The sequence below is a fragment of the Tamandua tetradactyla genome, chromosome 7 (genome assembly GCF_023851605.1).
Source record: "Tamandua tetradactyla isolate mTamTet1 chromosome 7, mTamTet1.pri, whole genome shotgun sequence".
In the NCBI taxonomy this organism is placed as follows: domain Eukaryota; kingdom Metazoa; phylum Chordata; class Mammalia; order Pilosa; family Myrmecophagidae; genus Tamandua; species Tamandua tetradactyla.
In genome coordinates this window covers 40,529,608-40,542,947 of record NC_135333.1, presented here as the reverse complement: position 1 = coordinate 40,542,947, position 13,340 = coordinate 40,529,608, and the positions used below count along the sequence as shown (strand labels likewise).

At 50.7% G+C, this 13,340-nt stretch overlaps 1 long non-coding RNA gene across 1 annotated transcript; it reads right to left on the bottom strand.

The window, feature by feature from the left end:
• Positions 1-914: 914 nt before the first annotated feature.
• Positions 915-3,915, bottom strand: LOC143689609 (uncharacterized). Its single transcript, XR_013178848.1, has 4 exons — positions 3,830-3,915; positions 2,263-2,493; positions 1,729-1,873; positions 915-1,220 (listed from the first exon to the last, which is right to left on the bottom strand). It is a non-coding gene; the product is annotated as an uncharacterized LOC143689609 (long non-coding RNA).
• Positions 3,916-13,340: the final 9,425 nt, after the last annotated feature.

Here is a 13,340-nt window from a genome sequence, read left to right as displayed (position 1 = left end):
GTGGAGACCTAGAGCAGCTGTGGGTTCCTAGGTTTGACCTCTGCACCCCACTCCCCCAACACTCCCACCCCCATCTACGCCTGGGGCCCAAATCCCCGCCCCCACCCCCCCATCGCCCCAGGCCCTCAGCCTCTGTGGCAGCATCTGCCTTCGTGGGAATCTAAAAGCTGGATTGAATTTCTTTGAGGAGGAGCTGGCCAACCCTGGCGTCATTTCACTTGTAAATGAGCTCTGGGCTTTTCTCTCCTCTGGCCGTCTCCCCTTTCTCTTGGCCGAGTGGGGCCCTGCCCTGAGGCCAGGGCTACGGTCACCCCCAGGCTGGGTGGCTAGGCCGTCCTGAGGGTCACCAGGCAGGCCCACGGCCGAATGGCAGGGGTGAGGACCCAGCAGGGAGAGGCCAGGCTGGGGCTCAGGGGGCCTGCAGGGATGCGCTGCAGCCCTGGCCGTCTGGCGCCCCCGCCTGGGCCCCCTCCCTGTGTGGACGTGGCGGCCCCTCGCCAGCCGCCTGCTGGGTCCGCCGTCCCCAGGCCCCGCGCCCTGGACAAGAGCGGCTTCCGGCCAGCCGGCCCGGAGGACAATGTGCTGGCGGGGAAGGGTGGCCCTGGGCCAGGCCCTCCTCCCACCCAGCTCTACAGGAAGACGGAACTCAGAAGACCGGCAGCGTGTCCTCGGGTGAACCCGCCACCCAGGCGCTGTGAAGTAGGGCACCAGATTGCCCAAGGAGACGGCTCCAGTTGGAGTCAGGCTGCCTTCTTTCAGCCTTAATCCGGTCAGGGTCTTGGACCCTGCCTGGGTGGGGTGGGGGTAGGGGGCTCTGAAAATCTTGGCCTCCCCTGCCTCACCCCCCCCCCAGCCACCATTGCCCTGGGGCTATGCTGGCAATACACCAAGCCCCTCTTCCTACCCCAGGGCCTTTGCATGGGCTCTTTCCTCTGCTGGAGGTTCTTCCTCCAGTTCTCCTGGAGGCTGCCTCATCCTGGTCTCAGCTCCAACAACCTCCTCGGACCCCAGCTTTGCATTAGTGTCCTCCCGGCCTGGGATGGTCTTGTTCATGGGCTGTGTTATTCGTTGTTCCCCTGAACACAGGTTGTCTGGTCTCCATGGTCATCTCACCCTTGCACACACCATAAGCCGATATTCTTGTCTGCTCATCCATCTCCCAGTTCTGCAAATGCCCTGAAGGGCTGGGCTACTGTTGGAGTTCCACCTGTCACCTGGGGCTGAGAAGGGAGACAGGCTCTGGCCAGGCTGTGTGGGCCACCTGGGTACACCTCACCACCGGCCACCCCTCTGGGTACAGCTCTCTGGCTGAGATGGGGACCGGGACGGCTCTGCCAGTTGGCTGTGTCCTGGGCTGGGGACTCGTGTCACTCCTGGGTCAAAGTTGCTGACAGCCCCTTCTCTGTGGACCCCTATGGGCTCAGGGCTGGCTCTTGGAAGCAGAACTCTTGTCTACCCACTGAACCGTGGACCAGGAGGGCCCCTGAATCAGCGTGGGAGACCACGGGCCACATGGTCAGGCGGCCCCCAGCCCTTCTACCCTCTCTGCTCCAGGGACCCATCTCCTTCCTCAGGCCTTGGCCCTGACTGGCCTGCTCCCCCACCCCCTCAGCCCATTTGACACTTGTGCAGGCCCCCCTCGCCCAGCCACAGGGGCCCTCTGTATGACCATACCTCCTTCCAGCAGCACCTCCCACCCAGGTCCCCAGCTCAGTGATACCTCCTCACCCCTCAGGCCTCAGTCCTGTGGCACAGCCTTCAAGACGCCTCCAAGATCTGCCTGCAAAGCTCCGTCTGGCACCAGGATCTTCTTGGCCCCAAGGACAGTGGGCTGAGCTGCTCCCAGTGTGTGTCTCCCCTGACTTAGACACCTCTTTTTTTTTAAGGGGAAGGTGTTACATTTGTCTTGATCTTGCTAACTCCAAAGCCTTTTAACACAAAACCTGGCACCCAGTGGGCCCTCAAAAAATCTCTGTTGGCTGACAGGTGGCTGAGTGACGACGGTACAGCCCCTGCACCTCGGAGACCAAGGGTGGGTCAGTGGCGTGTGCCTGTGTCTAGCCATCTGCACATGTGTCCCTGTGTGTCTGTCCCTGCGCATCTGCGTGTGTCTGAATGTGAACATGCATCTCCGTGTGTATTTATGTGTGTGTGGCTGGTCTCCTCCCTCCACACCCTATCTCCCACCCTTGTCCCCTAGGCTAGGAGGAGGGGTCCCTGCATCCACGACTGCCCTGGGGGGACCCCTATTACGTTCCACACCTGCTCTGCCGGCCAGTGCCCTCTGGAAGCTTCCTGATGGCAGGAGCTGCTCCCCAACCCCCTCTCCAAGCCTTCTGGAAGTTTCCTGAAGGAGGGAGCTATTTCCTGCCTGGCCGGCCCAGGCCTTTCCCTGCCATTGCCCCTCCATGGGCAGCTCCCTGTGGTCGGGCCGGGTCTCTGGGGGTCTCCATCTAGGCCATGCTGTGGGGTCTGCTGGAGAGGAGCAGAGCCCTAAAAAGGAGAAACAAATGAAGTGCAAGGAGATATCACTTCACACCCACTAGGACAACTAGAATAACTAAGAAACAAACCAGAATGACAAGGACTGTCCAGGGCACAGAGAAATAGGACCCCGGGCGCCGGCGGTGGGGAGGGGCACGGGATGCCCGCTGGGTGCACAGGCCAGGAGTTCCCCGCAGTTGAGGTGGGAGTGGCCGTGTGCCCGGGGCCCCCCCATCTGAGCCTATACCCCGGAAGGGAATGCGGGGCCAGGCAGGTGCTTGTTCACACACACCCCAGGGTGGGGCCTCCCCATGCACCCACCGCAGGGGAACCGGTGAACAGAGGGTTAGGACCAGGGAGAGGAGCTGGAGCACTGGGTGTTTGGTTCCACGTCTCTGAATCACCCAAAATGGGTAAATCCGTAGGGCAGACCCAGATGGGTGCTCGTGTCGGCTGGGGGCAGGGGGTGGGGGGTGGGGGGCGGCTGCGGGCAGTGACTTGATGGGGTGAGAGGTGATGGTAGCACCGGACTGTGAATGTACTAAATGCCACGGGATTGGAGACTTTAAAACGGAGAATGTTATGGTATGTGAATTTCACCTCGATTAAAACAAAACCTAAAAAGCTAAGGGACCGAAATGAGCTGCAGTCGGGGAATGTTCTCCTCCCAGCCGCTCCTTACCCGGTGTCGCCCTCCCCCACCCCTACGTGTGTGCGGTGGCCGCTGACGGGGGTCTGTTTCCCCTGACCCTTGGAGGGGTTGGGGAGACGGCAGGAGGATGGAGGTGGCTTCTGTCTGATCTCACACGGATCCCATGTTCCCACCTGCCCACTCGGAAACGGCCACCCAAAGTCACGCGGAAGTGGGGGGAGAGAGGAGGCTATGCTGGAGGTGGAGGGAGAGGAATTGCTGCCGGCTGGGGACAGGGGACGGCCCTCGCCCTGTGCGGAGCAGCCCTGACCGTGGCAGGGAGGAAGGCCAGGTATGGGGGTCCCCGGGCTGCGAGGGGGTGGGGGGCGTCTTCCACGGCCCAGGGCCCCAGGAGGCCACAGTGGGCAGTGCCTGGGCGGGGCAGGGAGCCAGGCAAGGGTGATTCTGGGGACTACGGACTCCCGTCCAGCCCCAGGGGACCCTTCATGCAAATACCACCCTTCAGGTGGGGTGGGGGTGCAGCCAAGCGCGTTCTCGTCAGGTGCTCCTCGCCACCCCAGGCAGGCACGCTTATCTTCCCAAGGGGAAACTGAGGCGCCTAGAGGCTGGGTGGCTGGCCGGGGTCACACGGCCCAGTGTACCAAAAGCCGGGCCTTTGGGAGTCCAGACCCCAGCCCTTCCCGCCCTGCGCACCTTCCCCTCCGTGTGCCCAGCCTTCCTGGGGGTCTGGTGCCCGGCACCCCTTGCTGCTGAGCTGGCGGCCCCGCGCCCACCGTCCTTTCCCTGCCGCACGGCGCCCTCTGCCGGAAGCTAAGGGAGTTGCGGGGATGGGGAGGAGGCAAAGGACCCGGATGACCCCAAGCTCTGGGGATAACGCCTGGGCAGGGGGTCGGGCAGGAGACCTTCGGGGTGAGGCGCTGCCTCTGATTTCTCGCGGGGGGGAGCGTTGTCACCGTCCCCCCACCCAGCTGGGACCCCAACGTGGGGAGGAGACCCACTCTCAGGCCCCGCCTTCTGGGTTTGCCAATTTGTGGAAATGTGTGTGTGTGTGTGTGGGGGGCAAGGATGTGCGCTAGGCGCTGGGCCACTGTGTCCCCAGGCCTGTCACCTCAGGAGCCGTTGTCCTGCAAGGAGGCCCCTCCTCCTGCAGGGATCCCCCTCTCCTCCCAGTTGCCTCTGTCCCCTGGGCCGGGGCCAGCCTTGAGGGGGGTGGGGTGGCCTGGTGGACTCTGGTTGGGACCAGGACACTTGGGCGCACGCAGGTTCAGGGCGCCTCAGAGCACAGGGCAGGTTGTGGGCCCCCACCTTTGCTCATTTCTAGAGTGCCTCTCATGCCTGACCGACTGCTGGTCGCAGACCCGATTCCACCCCTCACCCAGGAGAATAGAGAAAGCCCCCTTGACCGCCCCAACCCTGCACCTGCACACACAGAAAGGAGCTCCAGAGCCCAGGACTGAGAAAGTGGAGCTGGGAATGTGTCCTGGAGCTAGGTCACTAATACTGTCCCTGTTCCCCGTTACTTCTAGGGGAAACTGAGGCCCAGGCAGGCACCTCCTGTCCTTATAGGACCTGTACTGTGATGGCGGCTAATGCAGTTTCCAAACTGAACCCTGCAGGTGAAAGAGAGCTCTTTTCTTTTCTTTCTTTTTTTTTTTTTTAATTTTTTATTAATTAAAAAAAATTACAAGAAACAAACATTCCCAACACATACACTCAGCAATTCACAATATCATCAAATAGTTGCATATTCATCATCATGATCATTTCTCAGAACATTAGCATCAATTCAGAAAAAGAAATAAAACGACAACAGAAAAATATAACAAACAGAAAAAAAAAATTTTACAGGCCATACATACCCCTTACTGATCCCTTTCATTGATCATTAGCATTTCAAGCTAAATCTATTTTAACATTTGTTCCCCCTATTATTTATTTTTATTCCATATGTTCCTCTCATCTGTTGACAAGGTAGATAAAAGGAGCTTCAGACACAAGGTTTTCACAATCACACAGTCACATTGTGAAAGCTATATCATTATACAATCATCATCAAGAAACATGGCTACTCGAACACAGCTCTACATTTTCAGGCAGTTCCCTCCAGCCTCTCCATTACATCTTGGATAACAAGGTGATATCTACTTAATGCGTAAGAATAACCTCCAGGATAACCTCTCGACTCTTTTTGGAATCTCTCAGCCATTGACACTTTGTCTCATTTCACTCCTCCCCCTTTTGGTCAAGAAGGTTTTCTCAATCCCTTGATGCTGGGTCTCAGTTCATTCTAGAGTTTTTCTCAATCCCTTGATGCTGAATCTCAGCTCATTCTGGGATTTCTGTCCCACGCTGCCAGGAAGATCCACACCCCTGGTAGTCATGTCCCACGTAGACAGGGGGAGGGTGGTGAGTCTGCTTGCTGTGTTGGCTGGAGAGAGAGGCCACATCTGAGCAACAAAAGAGGTTCTCTTGGGGGTGACTCTTAGGCTTAATTTTAAGTAGGCTTGACCTATCCCCTGTAGGGTTAAATTTCATATGAATAAACTCCAAGACTGGGGGCTCAGCCTATAGCTTTGGTTGTCCACACCGCTTGTGAGAATATCAAGAATTCAATTTAGGGAAGTTGAGTTTTCTCCCGTTCTCACCATTCCCTGAAGGGGACTTTGCAAATACTTTTCCACTCACTGATCAGATCACTCTGGGATTCATCAGGGCATCACCTGGACAAACCAACAAAATCTCATGTCCTATACAAAGTTCCATGTACTTAAGGTGTTCAATCAACTATCTACATAAGTTATATTAGGAGATGCACTAGTCAAAGTATAGATTTGTACCAAATAAACATTTTTTGCTTTAGTCTCACACATTAGTTGAAATTTTAAAATATTAAGTGCCATCTATTTTCAGCACACTGCAATAATGACATTCTTTTGTTCTTCCTCATGCAAAAACATTTTAAAAATTTGTACATTTAGTCACTATCATTATACACTCTAGGCATTCCTAGACTACACTATCTCAATCTTTATCATCTATCTTTCTTTGTGATTTCATTTATGCCCCAGCCCTCCTCCCTCTATCATTCTCATATGCAGCTTCATTCAGTGTTTTAACATAATTGTATTACAGTTAGGCAATATTGTGCTGTCCATTTCTGAGTTTTTATATTCAGTCCTGTTGCACAATCTGTATCCCTTCAGCTCCAATTACCCAATATCTTACCCTATTTCTATCTCCTGATGGTCTCTGTTACCAAGGAAATATTCCAAGTTTATTCACTAATGTCAGTTCATATCAATGAGACCATACGGTATTTGTCCTTTTGTTTCTGGCTAATCACACTCAGCATAATGTCCTTAAGGTCCGTTCATTTGTTACATACTTCATAAGTTTATTCTGTCTTACAGCTGCATAATATTCCGTCTTATGTAAATGTCACAGTTTGTTTAGTCAATTGTCTGTTGATGGACATTTTGGCTGTTTCCATCTCTTGGTAATTGTTAATAATGCTGCTATAAACATTGGTGTGTAAATGTCCATTTGTGTCCTTGGCCTCGTGTCCTTTGAGTAGAGACAGCATATAGATGGGTCCTGTTTTTTAATCCATTCTGCCAGACTATGTCTTTTGATTGGAGAGTTTAATCCATTAACATTCAGTGTTATTACTGCATGGGTAGTACTTTCTTCTACTATTTTTTTTAAACTTTTTTTTATTAATTAAAAAAATTAACAAACAAAACATTTAGATATCATTCCATTCTACATATACAATCAGTAATTCTTTTTTTATTAATTAACGAAAAAAAGAAATTAACCCAACATTTAGAAATCATTCCATTCTACATATGCAATCAGTAATTCTTAATATCATCTCATAGTTGCATATTCATAATTTCTTAGTACATTTGCATCGATTTAGAAAAAGAAATAAAAAGACAAAAGAAAAAGAAATAAAATGAAAATAGAGAAAAAAAACTATACGTACCATACCCCTTACCCCTCGCTTTCATTTACCACTATTTCAAACTGAATTTATTTTAACATTTGTTCCCCCTATTACTTATTTTTATTCCATATGTTCTACTCTTCTGTTGATATAGTAGCTAAAAGGAGCATCAGACATAAGGTTTTCACATTCACAGAGTCTCATTGTGAAAGCTATATCATTGTTCAATCATCATCAAGAAACATGGCTACTGGAACACAGCTCTACATTTTCAGGCAATTCCCTCCAGCCTCTCCACTACATCTTGAACAACAAGGTGATATCTACTTAATGCATGAGAATAACCTCCAGGATAACCTCTCGACTCTGTTTGGAATCTCTCAGCCATTGATACTTAGTCTCATTTCACTCTTCCCCCTTTTGGTCGAGAAGGTTCCCTCAATCCCTGATGTTAATTCTCAGCTCATTCTAGGGTTTTTCTCAGTCCTTTGATGCTGAGTCTCAGCTCATTCCAGGATCTTTGTCCCATGTTGCCAGAAAGGTCCACACCCCTGGGATTCATGTCCCATGCAGAGAGGGGGAGGGTGGTGAGACTGCTCATCATATTGGCTGGAGAGAGAGGCCACATCTGAGCAACAAAAGAGGCTCTCTTGGGGGTGACTCTTAGGCCTAAATTTTAAGTAGACTTGACCTATTCTTTGTGGGATTAAGTTTCATGTAAACAAACCCCAAGACTGGGGGCTCAGCCTATAGCTTTGGTTGTCCACACTGCTTGTGAGAATATCAAGAATTCAACTTGGGGAAGTTGAATTTCTCCCCACTCTCACCATTCCCCGAAGGGGGCTTGCAAATACTTTTCCAGTCACTGATCAAATCATTCTGGGATTCATCGGGGGATCACTCTGGAGAAACCAACAAAATCTCATGTGCTGCCTGAGATTCCAAGTACTTATGACATTCAATCAAACTATCTACATGAGTTATATTAGGAAATGCTCTAGTCAAAATCTAAATTTTGTAACAAATAAACATTTTTTGCTTTAGTCTCACACATAAGGTGACATTTTAAAGTATTAATTATCATCTATTTTCAGCACCCTGCAATAATGACATTCCTTTGTTCTTCCTCATGCAAAAACATTTTAAAAATTTGTACATTGTACATTTCACTATTATTATACACTCTAGGCATTCCTAGATTATACCATCTCGATCTTTACCGTCTATCTTTCTTTCTGATTTCATTTATGTCCCCAGCCCTCCTCCCTCTATCATTCTCACATGCAGCTTCATTCAGTGTTTTAACATAATTGTATTACAGTTAGGTAGTATTGTGCTGTCCATTTCTGAGTTTTTATATTCAACCGTGTTGCACAATCTGTATCCCTTCAGCTCCAATTACTCAATATCTCACCCTATTTCTATCTCCTGATGGTCTCTGTTACCAAGGAAATATTCCAAGTTTATTCACTAACGTCAGTTCATATCAATGAGACCATACGGTATTTGTCCTTTTGTTTCTGGCTAATCACACTCAGCATAATGTCCTTAAGGTCCATTCATGTTGTTACATACTTCATAAGTTTATTCTGTCTTACAGCTGCATAATATTCCATCTTATGTAAATGTCACAGTTTGTTTAGTCAATTGTCTGTTGATGGACATTTTGGCTGTTTCCATCTCTTGGTAATTGTTAATAATGCTGCTATAAACATTGGTGTGTAAATGTCCATTTGTGTCCTTGGCCTCATGTCCTTTGAATAGAGACAGCATATAGATGGGTCCTGTTTTTCAATCCATTCTGCCAGACTATGTCTTTTGATTGGAGAGTTTAATCCATTAACATTCAGTGTTATTACTGCATGGATAGTACTTTCTTCTACTATTTTGCCTTCTGGATTTTATATGTCATATCTAATTTTCCTTCTTTTTACCTTTACTCATAGTCTTCCTTTCTACACTCTTCTCCACACCTCTCTCTTCTCTCTTCGTATCTGTCTCTAGTGTTCCCTTTAGTATTTCTTGAAGAGCTGGTCTCTTGGTCACAACTTCTCTCAGTGATTTTTTGTCTGAAAATGTTTTAATTTCTCCCTCATTTTTGAAGGAGAATTTTGCTGGATATAGAATTCTTGGTTGGCAGTTTTTCTCTTTTAATAATTTAAATATATTATCCCACTGTCTTCTTGCCTCCATGGTTTCTGCTGAGAGATCTGCGCATAGCCTTACTGGGTTTCCCTTGTATGTGATGGATTGCTTTTCTCTTGCTGCTTTCAAGATCCTCTCTTTCTCTTTTACCTCTGACATTCTGATTATTAAATGTCTTGGAGTATGTCTATTTGGATCTATTCTCTTTGGGTACGCTGCACTTCTTGGATCTGTAATTTTAAGTCTTTCATAAGAGTTGGGAAATTTTCAGTGATAATTTCCTCTCTTAGTTTTTCTCCTCCTTTTCCCTTCTCTTCTCTTTCTGGGACACCCACAACATGTATATTTGTGCGCTTCATATTGTCTTTCAATTCTCTGAGTCCCTGCTCATATTTTTCCATTTTCCCCCTATAGTTTCTGTTTCTTGTTGGATTTCAGATATTCCATCCTCCAGTTCAGAAATCCTATGTTCTGTCTCTCGAAATCTACCATTGTAGGTTTCCATTGTTTTTTTCATCTCATCTACTGTGTCTTTCATTCCCATAAGTTCTGTGATTTGTTTTTTCAGACTTTCAGTTTCTTCTTTTTGTTCTTTCCTTCCCTTCTTTATATCCTCCCTCGATTCATTGATTTGGTTTTTGATGAGGTTTTCCATGTCTGTTCGTACATTAGTTAATTGTTTCAGCTCCTGTTTGTCATTTGAATTGTTGGTTTGTTCCTTTGACTGTGCCATATCTTCAATTTTCCTAGTGTGATTTGTTATTTTTTGCTGGCGTCTAGGCATTTAATTACCTTACTTAGTTTATTCTGGAGATTGCTTTCACTTCTTTTATCTAGGGTTTTCTTGCTGGATGAATTTGTTGTCTATCTGTTCTTTGACATTCCGTTCAGCTTTATCTGGACCTTTAGCTTAAGTTTTGTTTAACAGAGGAGAATTTTTCAGTTCTTGTTTTCTTGTTTCTTGCCCTACTTGAGTGGTGCCTTTCCCCCCCGATCCCAGCATTGGCTGCCTTCCTCCAGGAAGCCTTCCCTGATCACCACAGGCTGGTCTGAGGCCTCCCTGGGGCTAACCTCCGCCCTGGGCTCTGCTGCTCAGGCAGCACCCCTTTCTTCTTCCTGTCATTTGTGCCAGCGAACCTGCCCCATTGCCCTGAGCCAGTGAGTACAGTGCACCCCAGAGGCTAACACTTGGCCCCAAATCTCCCTGCTGGAAGGTGGCAGCAGGCCCCTTTGCTTGACACCATCCAGCATCTCCCCTGTGCCTGCTATGCCTGGGCCACGGCCCTGGGGCCTACTGGAAACCTGGGCCTCAGGCAGCCTGCACTCATTTCTCTGGGCTTAGAAATGTTTGATGAGAAAAGGCCTTCCTTGGCCAGAGAAAGACTCATCTGCCAACACACCCACGGACCAAACTGTTGCAGCGATGCGTTTGCAACCCAGCACCCTGCAGCGCCCCAGCCTGCTGCATCTGAGGGATTTATGACCCAGGGTTGCCCATTGCATGCCACCCACCACCCCATACGAGCTCAGCCCAACTTGTGTCTCCTGGGTCAGTTTCTGCCGGGGCCAGATGGTGCAAAGGACCGCATTTCTGGTGCTTGGGGAGGGAGAAAATCAGAGCTCAAGGGGTTGCTTTTAAAGGCATCGCACTCATTCCCACCTCACAGGGGATCTTTTCCATTTCATCTCCGGTTTCTGAGAAGAATCTGTTTTAATGCTCCAGCCCAGCCTTAAGGCGAGAAGGGAAGAAGAGGAGGGCCAAGCCCCTCCACGTGCTTAAACTACTCCACCAGCCTGCCAGGCAGGGGGCGCAGGGTTGGGGTGTGGTTTCAGGGCTAGGAGAACGGGGTTCGCCTGCGGGACGTGCTTTCCACAAGACTGGGTCTTCCTGCAGCCCTCTCCCCCCAGGTGTCTGCCTCAGATGGCCCCCACACACGCCCGGCCCCCTCCCTCAACTCAGTTCCCTGGTGAGGAGGAGCCCTGGCCAGGCTCCCCAAAGCCAGGGTGGCACCCGGAGCCATTCCCCTCCCCCCCCATTTTACCAGGACCCCAGGACTTGGCAGTTCCTGTCCCCTGCCAGCAATGACGCCTCGTCTGCTCAAGCGCTTGATGTGCGCCAGGCTCCGGGAAAGTCTCTGCAGGCAACTCACAGAGCCTGCACCCCACCAGCTCAGTGCTGCCTCCCCCGCTTACGCTCACCGTAAGCCCAGGGGCCAATGGAGGTCCAGCTTGGAGGCCCCCCACCCCACCCCTGTGTCCTGGGTGCTGTTGATTGCAGTGACTGCGCTGTGGGCACCAGTGTTCCCCGGGACGAGGTGGCCGAGGGAGAAGCCGGCAGGCCCGGGGACCTCGGGAGCATGCAGAGGTGCCAGTTTCCAAAGCGGCCATCCCAGGGCCTCTTAGCTGCCCACCCACTGGGAACCATCCAGCGCCACCCTCGTCATCTCTGCAGTGGACAGGGCTGGGGTGGGGGTGGGGGGCACGACTCAGTGAGGGTGCAAGACTTGAGGGAACATGCAGACCCATCCCCTTTTTCTTTTGCTTCTTCTGTTCTTTCTATCACTCTTTCACCACCGGGTCACATGCCTGGGGAGGCTCACAGCAGGTGGGCAACCTCCCATTTCACAGCTGAGCAAACCGAGGCTGCAGCCGAGGAAAGGGTCCACACTGATGGCCCGATGCTGCTGCCTGGGGCTAGATCTAGGCCCCCTCCCCCTGGCCCTGAGGGTAGCACGAGAGCCGCAGGGATTCCGTGTGACCGGCTGGGACCAGGCATAGACCCGTGTCTGGCTCTACCAGCTGCAGCCACCCTACGGGGATGGTGGCACATCCCTGGGCTCCCTGCACCTCTGACTTCCCACCGTCAGAGCAGGGGGCTGGGGCCAGGCCAGTGATTCCTTGGGGTGCACGTGTCATGGGTGGAGTCTGATGCTGATTCTCAGCTCTTGGTGCCCGAGAGAAAGGGCAAACAACCCACTACTTTTACAGCAACCTGGCAAGTAGGATTATGGCCACAGGTGCATTAACATTTGAGATGGTTCATCCAATGTCAGGTCTCACCTCTGGTTCAGAAGTGACCTGCTCCCTCCCAAACAATTGGCCATTCATGAAAAGGTTGCACAAACGAGCAATTCCGTCCTGTTTACTAAAAAACACACTTGATTTAGGAGGCATGGAAAATGCATGACGTTAAAGTAGTCCTAGAGTGATGATGGGGAGAAATTAAAGTGTTTGCATTAGATGATGAACCCTCTCCCCTTGCTTCCCTGCCCCCACATCAGCTGTTTTGGCTAGATTTGTCCAGAGGGGTCTCACGAGGGTCTCCTGAGACCAGGGAAGGCTGGCAGAGGGGGAGCAGGATGGAGGCGAGGGTGTCATGCCTGTTTCTTTCTCCCTTGAGCACAGGCAGAGCCTCGCTTTGCCCCAATGGAGCTCCTGAATGGCCAGGGAGGAATCTGTGGTACCCACAGGCTGGGTGGACCCAGGAAGAGGGCATCCTGGTAGATCACAGTGTGGGGATATGTGGGTCTGGAAGAAACAGCTAATTGTGTGCCCAAATATCCACCTCCCCATCCTCCTTTGAAAGAGTTCCATTTTTATTTGGGCATATTGATGCTCTGCTAAAAGATGACATTTTCCAGCTTCCCTTGTAGCTAGGTATGGTTATGTGACCAACTTCTGGCCACTGAGAAGTAAGTGGGAGTGTCAAGTGGTATTTCCAGGAATGGGAAGAGGCATGTCTTTCTTTGGTCCTTCCTCTGTTCAGCAGCCTGGAAGGCAGATGCAATGGCAGGACCTCTAGCAGCTATCTTGGATCCTGAGGAGAAGGGCCACATGCTCAGGAAGGCAGAGCAATGAGCTGGCAGGAACCTGATTCCCTGCTTGGTATGGGGAAAAATACACATTTATCTTGTTTAAGCACTTCCATTTTGAGTTTTGCTGTTGTTGAGTTTTGCTAATCAGAACTGGTGTAGTGTCTGTGTTGACAGAACCACATGGGTGAAAGCTGGAGGTGTGACCGATTGGGGAACTGCCCATGGTTGGACTGGGTTGGAGGGTACGGAGAAGTCTCCCGTGCTGGGCTGAGCAGTAAGGGCTATACACTCTAGG